At 39.1% G+C, this 12,885-nt stretch overlaps 1 long non-coding RNA gene across 1 annotated transcript; it reads right to left on the reverse strand.

The window, feature by feature from the left end:
• Positions 1-2,429: 2,429 nt before the first annotated feature.
• On the reverse strand, positions 2,430-4,501 carry LOC120322634. The gene is made up of 3 exons (XR_005562447.1): positions 4,444-4,501; positions 3,406-3,467; positions 2,430-2,489 (listed from the first exon to the last, which is right to left on the reverse strand). It is a non-coding gene; the product is annotated as an uncharacterized LOC120322634 (long non-coding RNA).
• Between the last annotated feature and the right edge of the window lie 8,384 nt (positions 4,502-12,885).

Raw genomic sequence — 12,885 nt, forward strand, 5'->3', positions numbered from 1 at the left:
ATTACAATGACTCTTGCATTAATGTCAGAGAAAGAGGGATTAGTGAGAAGAGACAAATGTACTTTAGGTAGTTGGAATTGTAATAATGGGTGAATCCCATCTGGTTTAGTTGAATAGAACAGTAATCTGTATTGTTCTTGTCTTGACTTCAATGGATGAGGGAAACTTTGAATGAGCTGTAAGAAGCTTTACAAAGACTTTTTGCAAATTTTACTTATGTATGTCTTGTCCTGATTTTATAAATATGTTGCTCATGCTTGTTCTTCCCAGCCTGTTCACTTTTCTAAGTAGATCATGACCACATTTGCAAATGTTTTTACGTGTTTGGGAAATTAACCAGGTGCCACAAGTGGACTTGTGTTCCCCATCTCCTGCGCCTCATGCTTCAACATTAGCCAGGTGTGGTTCTCAGCCTTGTTAATTTTCAAGAGTTTGCAATCAAGATACCTACAATGCTTGCTTAGGGTATTGTAAAAAATGGCAGACTAAAGGTGATGTCTATCTTGTCAACATCTTTGAAAATCCTGGAAAGACACCCATCAGCTAAATCACTTCACTTTGTGAGTTGCTGTGTGGGTCCTACTAGGGAAAGAGCTTGTTTAAATCCACCGTGCTGAGGTATTTTTCAGGTATGTCTTTCAGTGTTGTCCTGAACAGAAGATAGCATCTTGAGTTTTGGCCATTGAAGCCTAAGTGTGGTTAAAGCTACACAAATCCTAAAGAGCACTAGTGAATTATTAGCCAGAACAAAATTTTTTATTGCTATGAGCAAAAAAAATATGTCTGTTATTTGCAGACATGTTGTAAATGAAAATACAAATAAGATGAAAAAATAGTGCTGCAATATTTCTGATGTAGTGTAAAAAGTATCACACAATCACAGAAGACCTGAGGTTGGAAGGGACCTCTGAAAATTGTCTAGTACAACCCCTCTTTGCAAGCAAGGTCAGTTGTAGCAGGTTGCTCAGGACCATGTCCACTTAGGTTTTGGATATCTCCAAGTATGAAAACTCCACATCCTCTCTGGATAACCTGTGCCAGTGTTTGACCATCCCCACAGTAAAATAGTTTTTTTCATATGTTTCAGTGCTATTTCCTGTATTTCAATTTGATTGTCTCTTGTCCTATCAATGAGCACTCACAAGAAGAGTCTTTCTCACTCTTCTTCATTCCCTCCCATTTATGTATGCTGGTAAGACCTCCTGTGCCTTCTTTTCTCCGGGCTGACCAGTCCCACTTCTCTCACTCTCTCCTTGTATGAAAGTTACTGCACTCCCATAATTTTTGTGCACTTAACTAGTCTCTTTTCCAGTATTTCCAGTGTGTCTCTTGCACAGTACACAGCACTGAATAGAGAGGAAACAACACAACCCTCCACCTACGGACCTTCCTTTGCCTAATGCAGCCAAGGATACCACTCACCTTCTTAGTGGTAAAGGCACGCTGCTGATTCATGTCCAAGCTGGTGTCTACCAGGCCTCCTGAGGCCTTTTCTGCCAAGCTGCTTTCCAGATGGGTGGCTCTCAGCCTGTGCTGGTGCAGGGGTTCATCCTCCCCCCGAAGCAGGGCTTTGCACTTCCCCTCATTGAATGGCACGGGATTCCTGTTAATCCACTTCTCCAGTTTGTCAAGGTCCCTCTGACATATCAACCACTCCTCTCAGTTTTGTATTGTCTGAAAACTTGTTGAATATTCAGTCTGTGTCACTGACTAGTCATTGATGAAGTATTGGAACCATTATCTACCTCTGGAGTACACCACTAGTACTGCAGATCACAATCTTTTGAGCCCCAATAAGCAGATATCTGTCTTGTACTGTTGCTGAAGGAGTTCTCTCATCGAGCTAGGACTGAGCAAGTGTGCTTAGGTTAAGAATTATCAGAGGAATTCAACAATTTTTTTCTTGCAAAGCTTAAAGATTATAACCATATATATAGTGACAGCCTGCGTTAATTTTTTTGTCAGTGCTGTCATTTATGTTCTGAAAAAAGTGGCACTTTGGAAGCATGATAATTCAGGAAATATAAGCACAAAAAATTTGTTAGAACAGGTGCTATTTATATAAGCAAGAATTGTGAATTCATTGTCTTTTTTCTTTTTTCACCAGACCAATCTGAACCCAGACCAAGTTTATTTTCATCCTTCTGCTGCCTGTTATAATTCCTGTTTGGATCTATTGGAACCATGGTTAGAGTTATAAGACATGATTCTCCCATACTGAAAATTAATTTGCAGATGCAGCCTCATTTAAGCTAGACTAAACTGCTTGCAGAGTACGATGTTAATCAGCAGAAGCCAGAATGGCAGAATCTAGGTCATTCTTAATAATTTAGGATTAGACTGTGCAGCCCATATGAGTCAGCGGCACATTTTACCCTTCCAGAAAAGAAGGCCTGTGTGCCTTAACGAACTTGCTACTTACTGATGAGGTCAGCAATTCTTTCTGGACATGTTGTTCCAGACACATGCTGTTGAATGGCTCTGACAGACTGAAAAATGGAGGAAAGATTGTAAATTTTACCCAGACCATAACCATTTGAATGCTGTCCACTTCCTCCTCTCCCTGTCCCCAGGAGGAAAAGCAGTAGTTGCAAAAGCCCCTTTTATTTGGAGCATGTGCTGAATGCCCTCAGGATATGACACCCTGAGATGTAACAAAGCTTCTAACTCTCAGGTGTGAGAAATATCAGAAACATACTAGGTCCTGAACTCAACCCTCATGCAACTAAATGGATGGAAATTCTAGCTGTACATCAATTATCTAACTGGTGATATGCTAGAATGTCATCTATGCTAAAGTCCACTTGGTTACACAGTCTGAATTTCTGACCTCAAGGGGGACATAGGATGTATCACCTGCATCCTGTTCACCATTCCTTGCAGATGCTTTTCTAAGCAGTTTCTCATCAGTTCCAATGAAGGAAATTCTTTCTTTAATTTCCTCAGTGTTGACCCATAGCAGTGTTTGATTGTAGTAACAATCCAGAATGGACCATGGATAACACTATGTCCCAGACATCTGAATGTGTGACACCATCCTCAACAACCTCTTGTGATCTATGCTCTACTCCAAATTGACTGACTCATTTTATACTATTTAGAGTAGGTCAGTAAGGAGGAGAGAATGAATGTGAACAACATACAAACCAGTCATGTTTCCTCTTTTTTTGCCTTGGCATCAAGGAGCAAATAAAGTACTGTATCCTCAAAAGGACGTAGCTATTAGGACTGAGAAGTTCTCAGTGTGGGGAGGAGGCAAACAAACTTAAAACTCCATCCATGACCTCCCCTCTCCTCTCACTGTCCTTTTTCCTTCTGTGAGGAATATTTGTCTGTAGAAGGAAAATCCAACTCAGCTTTCAGACAGATAATCAGGTGCATCAAACATTTGGACATCTCAGATACCTATGAACTGAGAAATGGTTCAGGGGCGGCTCCTCCTCTTAAAAACAGCAGGCTCCAGAAAGCTGTGAAAGGACAAGGACAAAGAATGAGAAAAGGGAAAGGGAAAGCCAAAAGGAAAGGGAAAGGAAAAGGGGAAAATGAAAAGTAGGAAGTTCTAAATTTTGATGATTGAGCATCAAACTGACAAAAACAAGTGTTTACTCAAGACAGAAGAGCTAGCAGCTGCCTGGAGCATTTTGCTTGGGTTTTCTAATAGCTAAAAATAGTCCCGTGTGTTTGATTTTAGCATCGTTACCTACAAAGCACAAAAACATAATTGTTTCAGCTGCTTTGCACATTATCCCTCCTTACTTTCACTGGCACAACATCCCTCTTCAGATTCATTTGTAGCTACTTGCAGACTTGTGTCTTGAGTAGACTCTGCTTCTCCTCCTCCTTCTAGCCATGTTTCTTAGAAAACTTTGGAGTTGTTTTGTGTTTCTGCAGCACTGCTGCCCATTGACTGTCCCCAGAACAGGCTGTGAGGACAGGCAGCCTTCTGAGCCATTTTAAAAAGTAAATTCCAATAGAATAAAGCCCTAGGCTTCAATACACAGAATAAAAAGCTTTCCCTAACTCAAAATACAGTCCTAGCTGCCATATAAACTCCATTCTTCTGCAGTCAATTATTATTATGTAACAATCAGTTTAGTGTTTCTTCTGTATATCAAACTCAGCTTTTAGAGAACCTTGTTAAGATGACTCTGAACAACAGTGATTTACTGGATGTGCCTTGGCAGCCTCCCTCTAAATCAGCAGAAAGAAACAGTTGCTCTCTTTTCTCAGTATGGGCACTGCTGTGCTTCAGTACCACCTAGTCATTTTCCCTACTTATTTTATATTGCTTTTGAATGAGTCTGTGAATCCAGAACCTTCTACTCTTATTTTTCTCTGCAGCATCAGCATTTTAACATAGTGCACTGACAGTAATATGTTGGCTTTCATTCCAGGATCCTGATTGTGAATCAGGATCCCAGATGTATGGATGAGGGCAGTCACCTTGAGAAGTATCCCTGAAGTCTGGCAAGGAGAGGCTGCACAATCTGTGCTGTACCACAGTGGATGAAGATTTTGGCTGCCATCCGCTGTAGGGAAACAAGGCACAGAGATACTAAACAACACATTGCAATTTTATAATTTGCTTCATGCTGGAAGTAGGACAGGTAAGGAATCCTTTTAAAATGAATTTTAGCACTGATCTGTTTGAATCCTTCATAGTTTTAATCCTCAACATCTCCTAAATCCTTTGTGTAGGATCCCACCTTAGGAGACAAAGACATATCTGAAAACAACTGAATCCAGTCTGGTGCCTGACAGCTCTTTTGAAGTAGTAACAGCTTTCAGTTCAGTATCAGCTGCAAACAACTTGCAAACTTTTAACTGCAAGGTAACTGAGATAGCTAATACTCAAATATTGAAATGGATGGATTCATCCTAGAGTGGGAGCTGCAGACTTTGGAATTCCTTTTCTTTAGGAAATACCCTAGCCCTGGCCTAAGCTTCAAAAGACAGGTATCATTATGCCTCTGGAAATGATATTTTAAAAAAATCTGTTCTGCCTATTTTGACGTCTGGCCTCAGGGAACTGAAGCTCTGTGTCCCATCTGGGTACAAACGATTTAGCTTTGAATGGGAGGCAGGACTTTCAGATGTACCCCTGTGTCTGCTGTTGTTTGTTCATTGATGGTAGGTGTCTATCTGGTGGAATGTGGGGGAGTATGGATGAAGGTGAAGATGCAGGTGACTCTACCAAGGCAGTCCATAGGGAGACCATCTCCAAAATTTTGTCTTTCTGTGGTACCTTGTGGGTGCTTCAAGCGGAAGGCATCTCATTAATCTCTCTGGGTCTTCCTAAAGTGTATTAAACCTAGAAATGTCAAGAAATGCACTGATAAACAAAGTAACCAGACAGACTTATTTAGTTTTTCAAAAATAAACATACAACTGTAGCCCGATGCTACTACGGAATCGGGAAGGACTTATCTTTTCTCTCTGTTTTTGCTTATCCTTATACCTCACTGATTTCAATAATACTGTGAAAAGAAAAAATGGCTTTGCATTTGTCTGCTGTATCTTGTGGGCTGTCTGTGTCTGCAACACACATACAGGCAGCTTTAAAAATGATCATGAGCAGTGCAAAATTTGGTACTGCTTTGAGTTTTGTCATGATGCAGGTTTTACAACTGTTTGATTCACTCAGACAATTACCAAATATTTTTGTAAACTGTATATTGTGTTTGTACACAAGAAATGACCAACCATAAAAGAAAGGGGGGGGGGGGGATGAATTACACATAAAACAGACTGAGTCGCTGCTGTGGAATTTTCCAATGCAGCATGAAAATCCTATTAGGATATTTATAGGAGCTGACATAACACAACTTGGAGAGTTTTCCACTGGGCAAAACAATCATTAGCCTTGTTTCCTCTCTTTCATATACTTTAAGCAATCCCATTTCTGTTCTTCAAAGGAGGTGTTTCAACTAGAAGTGTGTGAGCAGGAAGTCTTGCATAACAAGGATGTAGTTTTTTAGGGTTTAGGTTTGGGGTTTTTTGTTTGTTTGGATTCTTTTTTTGTCACTATTGTTTTGTATTGTTTTGTTTTTCTAATGTTCTTAGTGCTTTGCTGACCTAGAAGCTAATTCAAGAGACTAACAAAACTGAATAGCCTTGTGCAATGAACCAGACTCGCATAAACTCATTTCACACAAGAAAGAGTCGAAGATTGTACAGTACAGTGTGGATCCCCTAGGTCTTTGTTTAAGTATATTCCGAGTAAACCATGGACTTTGACTTCCTAGATTTGAACTCATGGTAGATGATTGGACATAGCAAATTGCTTTGTTTTGCGTTAATCCAAAGACAATTTTCAAAGTTGTCAGAGGTTAATGACAAACAATTTTTACTCCAGCAAGGGGTTCTGAAAAGTTAAAAACAATCAGATGAAAAAAATAAAGGTGATTAGTAATTGAGGTTGTAATGTTTCATGCCATGTCGGTATTAAAATAAATTACAACAAAGTAAACAAATGTGCCTTTTTTTTTAATGGAGAACATTTTATGCAATAGATGAAAACAAAAGTAGAGGTTAAGAGAAAGAAATATTTGACCATAAGTTTTAGCCTGTTGTTGACTAACTTTTCCTACTTGGTGTTTTTTTACTTATGTGTGAATTCTGCGGATATTACATTTTCTTCTAGTGCTTTTGGGAAGCAGTTATATAAACTAATAGACAATTCAAGAGAATCATTCTTATTTTCCTCCCATACAATTAAATTTTTTCAGATATAGATCAGAACTTCAGCATTCCCAAGCATCAGAGGTCAGACTATACATCAAAATGCCAGACACAAAGCTTAGTGAAAAAGCTTTTTTTACAAGGCTTTCATTTTTTTCAAAAAGATGAATGCTGTGAAATGCTCAACATCACTTTTCTTGCAAACAAAAATGAAATCCAGGAAGGTGGATCAGGAAAACAGCATTCTCCTGCCTCAGGTCTGTGTCTCCTGGCATGCATTTAGCTGGGACTGAGTGTGATGTGTACCCTGTAATGGTGATGGCCACAGTGTAAAAGCCAAAATTCTTCTGCAATGCTTTCTCGTGGGATTTTAAAGGACACTGGATCTGGCCTCTATACTGCAGTCCAATCCAGTGTGAACTCCTCTGAGTGAAACACTGTTTAATTAGTCAGATGATATATTGGGATAGATGTTCTCAAAGTACAGAGGGACAGGAGCATGCATCCCCTCATCAGTCTCACTGCACATTAGTGAATCATGTTCCTATCCATCCTTGCTGCTCCCACCCATGCCTTTGAACTTCAACCATTAATACTTGTCCTCAGTTCCAGCTGAGTTCCTTATTCCTTATTCCTATGTTGCACCTTGAGATACAAGTCCAAATTGAGGATTTTGCTCTTTTCTCTATCAAATCATCTACACATTGGTGTATTTCTAAAATCCAACTCATGAGAGTGAATTCTGCAAATTACACTGTGATATTTTTGAAGGCTGTTAAAGGATTCAAAAATATTTGTGGATTTATTCCTTGTGAACTATGTAATCTCAAATTAAAGAGATACTGTATTAAGGCATCAAAGCAATGGCTTTAATCTGTTTTCCCCATTTCTATAGTTTAAGAGCTGAACCTTATCAGAAACAGCTGCTGCTAATGACAGCCTAAATTTCACTGGTTATTTTCAGTTATTTTTTCCTCCTGTATTTATCTTCCATAACCTATTTAACCTATTTGTAAAGAGTGACAATTTGGCTGGTGGCTAGCAGGGAAGGAGTTCATATTCATTTGTTTTTTACAGCCAGCTTACATATATAAAAATCTGTATTGTGGACGTGGTACCTGGTGATACAGCAGAAAAAAAATAACTGATGTTTCCCTGCACTATGATTCAGATGGATCTCTAAAAATTACTCGTGTAAACACGTTCAAGTGATCAAATATATACACATCCGTGGGTCCTTGTTTCCTAGGTTTGTGGCAGATGGTACGGAAATTCATGTTGTTGTACCTGTCTATAAAAGTGATCTTTACACCAATATGATTTTCCCTTGTCTGCAAAGCTAGGAAGTAGGGAACTTTTCTTCACAGCCCTCATTTGCAAGGGTGGGAAAGGCCAAATTCCTTGCTTTATAAGTTTCCCCAGTACAAAGTAAGTCACATTTTGAAACATTTACTGCACAGGTCCAGTAACATCTGCTTTTCTGCCAGTTTATTTGGGGAAGGCTGTATGGGGCACCATGCGGAGCCTCAGCAATGCAGGATACCTTACAGGTTGTGGTTTATGCATAATGTTTGAAAAAGGTGAGCTAGGATAACTTATGAGGATATGTGAAATGAAGATAGGTTTATGGAGGAACAAGGAGACTTCACCCTTATTTGTACATGCTTTGAGGTTTATGTTGATGTATTTCAAACCCCAGCATCACTTAAAAAATATAAATGTTGAGTCTGCATGATTAGAGAAGCAGACCTGTTTTCTTTTCTGAGATTATTCTTGTGTTTGGCTCGACTCTAATGAGGGTGAACTTTTGTTCATTTTGTTTTGACTCTGTTTTGATGATGTTGCATAGTACCCCGAGCACTTCAGTCATGTCAATGAGGCTTTATAAATAAGTTATTAATTATTATTTATGCATATTAGAAAGGGGAATAACTTCAGAAGCAAAAAAATTTTCCCCACTTAGTATTGCTTTCCTAGAAGAAGTCCAACTAATAAAATGATTCATGAATATTTAACTGCTTTTAAGATGATTTAACAGCAGGAATCAAGCAGACAAACTATCATCATGGTATCTATCTCCTCTCTAAAGGCTGTAGGAGCAAGTTCTCTGCAGGACACAGATGGTGTGTGGGCCAAAGTTTCAGAACCAAAGTACTAATCGATCAAGAGAAGTAAGACAGCACCATCAATCATTTTGGAGAGCTCATTCTTTCATTCACAGAACTGTGTCATTGGTTTCCCTTTAAAAAGAATAGCCCCTTTAAGAAATACTTCTGAAAGCAATCATCATTTCTCAGTGGAACAAAATTTATATATCTTAAAGTTTCCCTGTAGAAAAAATTACTTTTTTTTTTTTGTGAAAGCCAGACAGGAAAAGAGAGAGTGGACTTTCTTCTTTATAACACACAACTTTGCCACCATGTGACAGCAAACTAAAGTGCTAATCAGCTCAAGGCACCTATCTATGCAAATCATTATTTGGCTTACCAATAAATGAAAGGAAAGCTTTAAGAAAAAAATTGACTTATTCGTTTTGAACTAACCCACAACAAGCTGGCCTATTACAACCGTAAACAATGTGGAAAATAAAAGACTAGAAAAGGAAGGAATAATTGACAGAAGAAAAACGTAAAGAAATTATAAAGATTTCTTCAAAAATTAGAAAGAACTAAAAATATTCATATAAGAAAAAATACATGTAATTTCTCTCAGAGACTAACTAAAGTATTTTTCAGACTTTGTTTTCAATGGCTTCTTTCTGTTTGGCCTTCAGTTTGCTCCTGTTTACCTCCCACGATAACTTGCAAGCACTTATTCTTCCATCAGCAAAGGAGGGAATAAACTGATTTGACCTTATAACATGGTGAGTATGGTCCGGCATCCCATGGGAGCAAGGACTCATAGGTCAATTCCCACGCTGCTGTTGCTTCTAATTCTTGTGTGTATACCCAGCATCCTGCTAATGGTGCTTTTACCCAAATTAGAGTGGCTTTGAATCTAACAGAATATTTGGAAGGTTGGGACACTTGCCATATTGTTTTATTTTAAGTGGCTCTTGCTGTCAGGATGTACACTGGGCACAGACCACTTCACCCTACTTTTTGTCACGCAGGAGCCTAACCTGAGAGTCTGGATTGAGAGCAGGATATTTGTTTCTAAGACAGCCTTAAAACAAGAGTGCCTGCCCCAGACTGGCCATAGAGGATAACTGTCGATCCAAACTCCCAGGTCCCTTTCTGCCTGGCTGCTCTCCAGCCACTCTGTCCTCAGCCTGTAGCGCTGCATGGGGTTGCTGTGGCCAAAGTGCAGGACTCGGCACTTGGCCTTGTTGAACCTCATCCCGTTGGAATCAGACCATCTCTCCAGCTTGTCCGGGTCCCTCTGAAGAGCCCTCCTGCCTTCCAGCAGATCAACACTCCCCCCCAACTTGGTATCATCTGCAAATTTGCTAATGGTACACTCAATACCCTCATCCATATCATTAATAAAGGTATTAAACAGGACTGGGCCCAACACTGATCCCTGGGGGACACCACTGGTGACCGGCCGCCAACTGGATGCAGCCCCGTTCACCACCACTCTCTGGGCCCGGCCCTCCAGCCAGTTACTAACCCAGCAGAGAGAGTACCTGTCCAAGCCATGGGCTGCCAGCTTTTTCAGGAGTATGCTATGGGAGATGGTGTCAAAGGCTCTGCTGAAGTCCAGATAGATCACATCCACAGCCTTCCCCTCATCCACCAGGTGACTCACTTGATCATAAAAGGAGATCGGAAGACCTGCCCTTCCTAAACAATGTTTAGACATGCGTGGCTTAAGCTTTGAGACAATGCTTTACCTCTTGTCTCTGGCATGAACTGATTTTTCTTTGGATACTGAAGATGTTCCTCAATTTCATTTTTTGATTCACCTCAATCATGTTCACTGGCAAGATCCCAGGGAGTAGGATGACCCCTCTAGAAGAAATGGTGTTACTGCCTCTGCAGTTTCATTGGCGTTATAGTCTCAATCCCACATTGGCTCTGGATCAGCCATTCAAGGTCAGGAACAGGGAGCATACAGGGAAATGGCGGAAATTAAACATTTTCATATGCTTTGGTTGCAGAAGGATTTTGTTTTCTGAAAACTAAATGTTGAATCACTTTGATCTGATGGGATTCTGCTATGCTAGGAAAATTTTCCCTGGATTTGTTGTCTTGAAATCTTTTTTCCAGGAGGAATTAGTAATCTGAATATTTCAGTTTTACTTATTTCACTTGTCTAACCTTAATTACCCATAGCGCAGATCCAGGATGTAGAAGGGAACCTTTGGTAGCCTTCCTAGGAGCCTCGAGAAGAGGGAGATGCACTTTGCTCTGCAGCCATTGCCTGCTTCTATATGTTCCCAGATCAATAACTAAAAGAGTGCAAAGCCAGTTGGCCACCAGGGCAGCAGCATCTCTCCCCACTAATGAGCATGACCTTTCCACCCACCGCTTCACATGACTTGAAACCAGGGGAAATTAGTTTACTCAGCTCAGAACTTATATAACTGGTGATGCTCAGGCTGAAATTCCTGCTCATGGTGTGATGAATACATTGTGGATCTATTTGAAAAATTGTAGAAATCAGACTGAAGATAAAAGGACTGCCACTAAACCAGCTAGATTCTCTGTAGTTTCTGGCAGATAGGTGAAGCATAATGATGTCTCCAAAGCATCCGTCCTTCCGTTTGGAGAATTACACATTTAAGTGTAAAAAATCACCACTGCTGAACCAAAGGTCCTGCTGCTTACACCATTTACAATGGCCCTTAAAATTATAGAGGAGAACACAGTTCTGTGAAGGGAGACTGCTGTGTAGGTTGAAGGGTAGCATTTAAAATCTTTCCTCATCCCAAAGCAGCCACATAACTTCTCATTGGCTGTTATACTCAAGCTTGAAAAGGGACCTTGAGATATTAATTATGTATCCAGCTAGCTAGTTAATCAATCCATTCAGTACTAAACTCTTATAAAGTAGCTGACATATTTATGGAGTACTGTAAATATTTTAAATAAAAACCAAGGGGGAATTTTATGCCACTTATATATTATCTTGTGCAAAAAAAAAAATATTTTCAAAGGAAAAAATCAGTTAAAAGTCTTAAGTTACAAACTGAAATGTACTTTTTTTCTAACATAGGCCTAATACTGCTTTCACTTGAAATATAAATGAATTTTTTATTATAAAGGTGAGATGCAAAAAAAATGGAATTCAAGAAAAAAATCTTCCTTTGTCTTGTATAATCCATGCAATCACCATTATTTATAGGTAAGCTTTCAAAAGAATTTTTCTATAACTTGCTTTTCAGGTGTTGTCTTTTTAAATTTGCCAGAGTTTTGGTGTGCATAACTAGTAAAACACATTGTGATGTTTTTTTCCCTTCAAATACTTTAAAAAAACCCTGCATGAATATACAGTGTAAAGTACCTAAATTTCTTTAACCCAATTTCTTTAGTTATTTCTGGAGCTATATATACAACAAATGCCTTTTGATAACAGCAAGAAAAGTTTACTTTTTTTCCTCTATAGTGTTAAATTCCCCCAGATTATAATTTAAGAAAATATAAGAAATTTGAAGAGGTGCTATACTTTAACAGTTATGCCTATATTTCTTGCCCTTAGGATCTATTGAATCTCAAGAGCTGCATATACTTGAGGTTTTCTAAACTCTACATATGGTAAAGGGGTATCTGACCTTATTGGTTCATATATAATGAGGATACATAGTATTTTTACCTTTAAAATTCAAATCTTCTGTGAGTTCAGCATAACAATGTGTTCAGGGCACTAGAATACATTAAGGCTTGTCTTTTAGTGAATGCATAAAAATATATCCTTATTTTAGCTAAGAACAAAATCTATTGTTTGATGAAAGTATCTCATAAAACTCACTCTTAAAAATGAATGAACAATTCAGAAAAGAAAATTTTCTTGTGTCAAGAAGGGATAGGAATAGGATTTTGAATTAGATGTTGGCATTTGATATGTATTTCTCAGAGTGACATTCTGGAGGAGCTGCAAGCCAGCTTCACTTTAACCTACTATTGCACAGCCAGAAGCTCTCTTTCTCTATATTTGGTTTAGAGCCCTGCTTCCCCTTAGATAGCTTTATGGGCTCTGCAGCTTTCTCTGACCCGGGTCTCCTGAGATGGTTGTAAACTCGGAAACTGTTAAAACATAAGC

This window comes from Pipra filicauda, unplaced genomic scaffold (assembly GCF_003945595.2).
Source record: "Pipra filicauda isolate LSUMZ 115617 unplaced genomic scaffold, ASM394559v2 scaffold138_size1969278_pilon, whole genome shotgun sequence".
NCBI classification, from domain to species: domain Eukaryota; kingdom Metazoa; phylum Chordata; class Aves; order Passeriformes; family Pipridae; genus Pipra; species Pipra filicauda.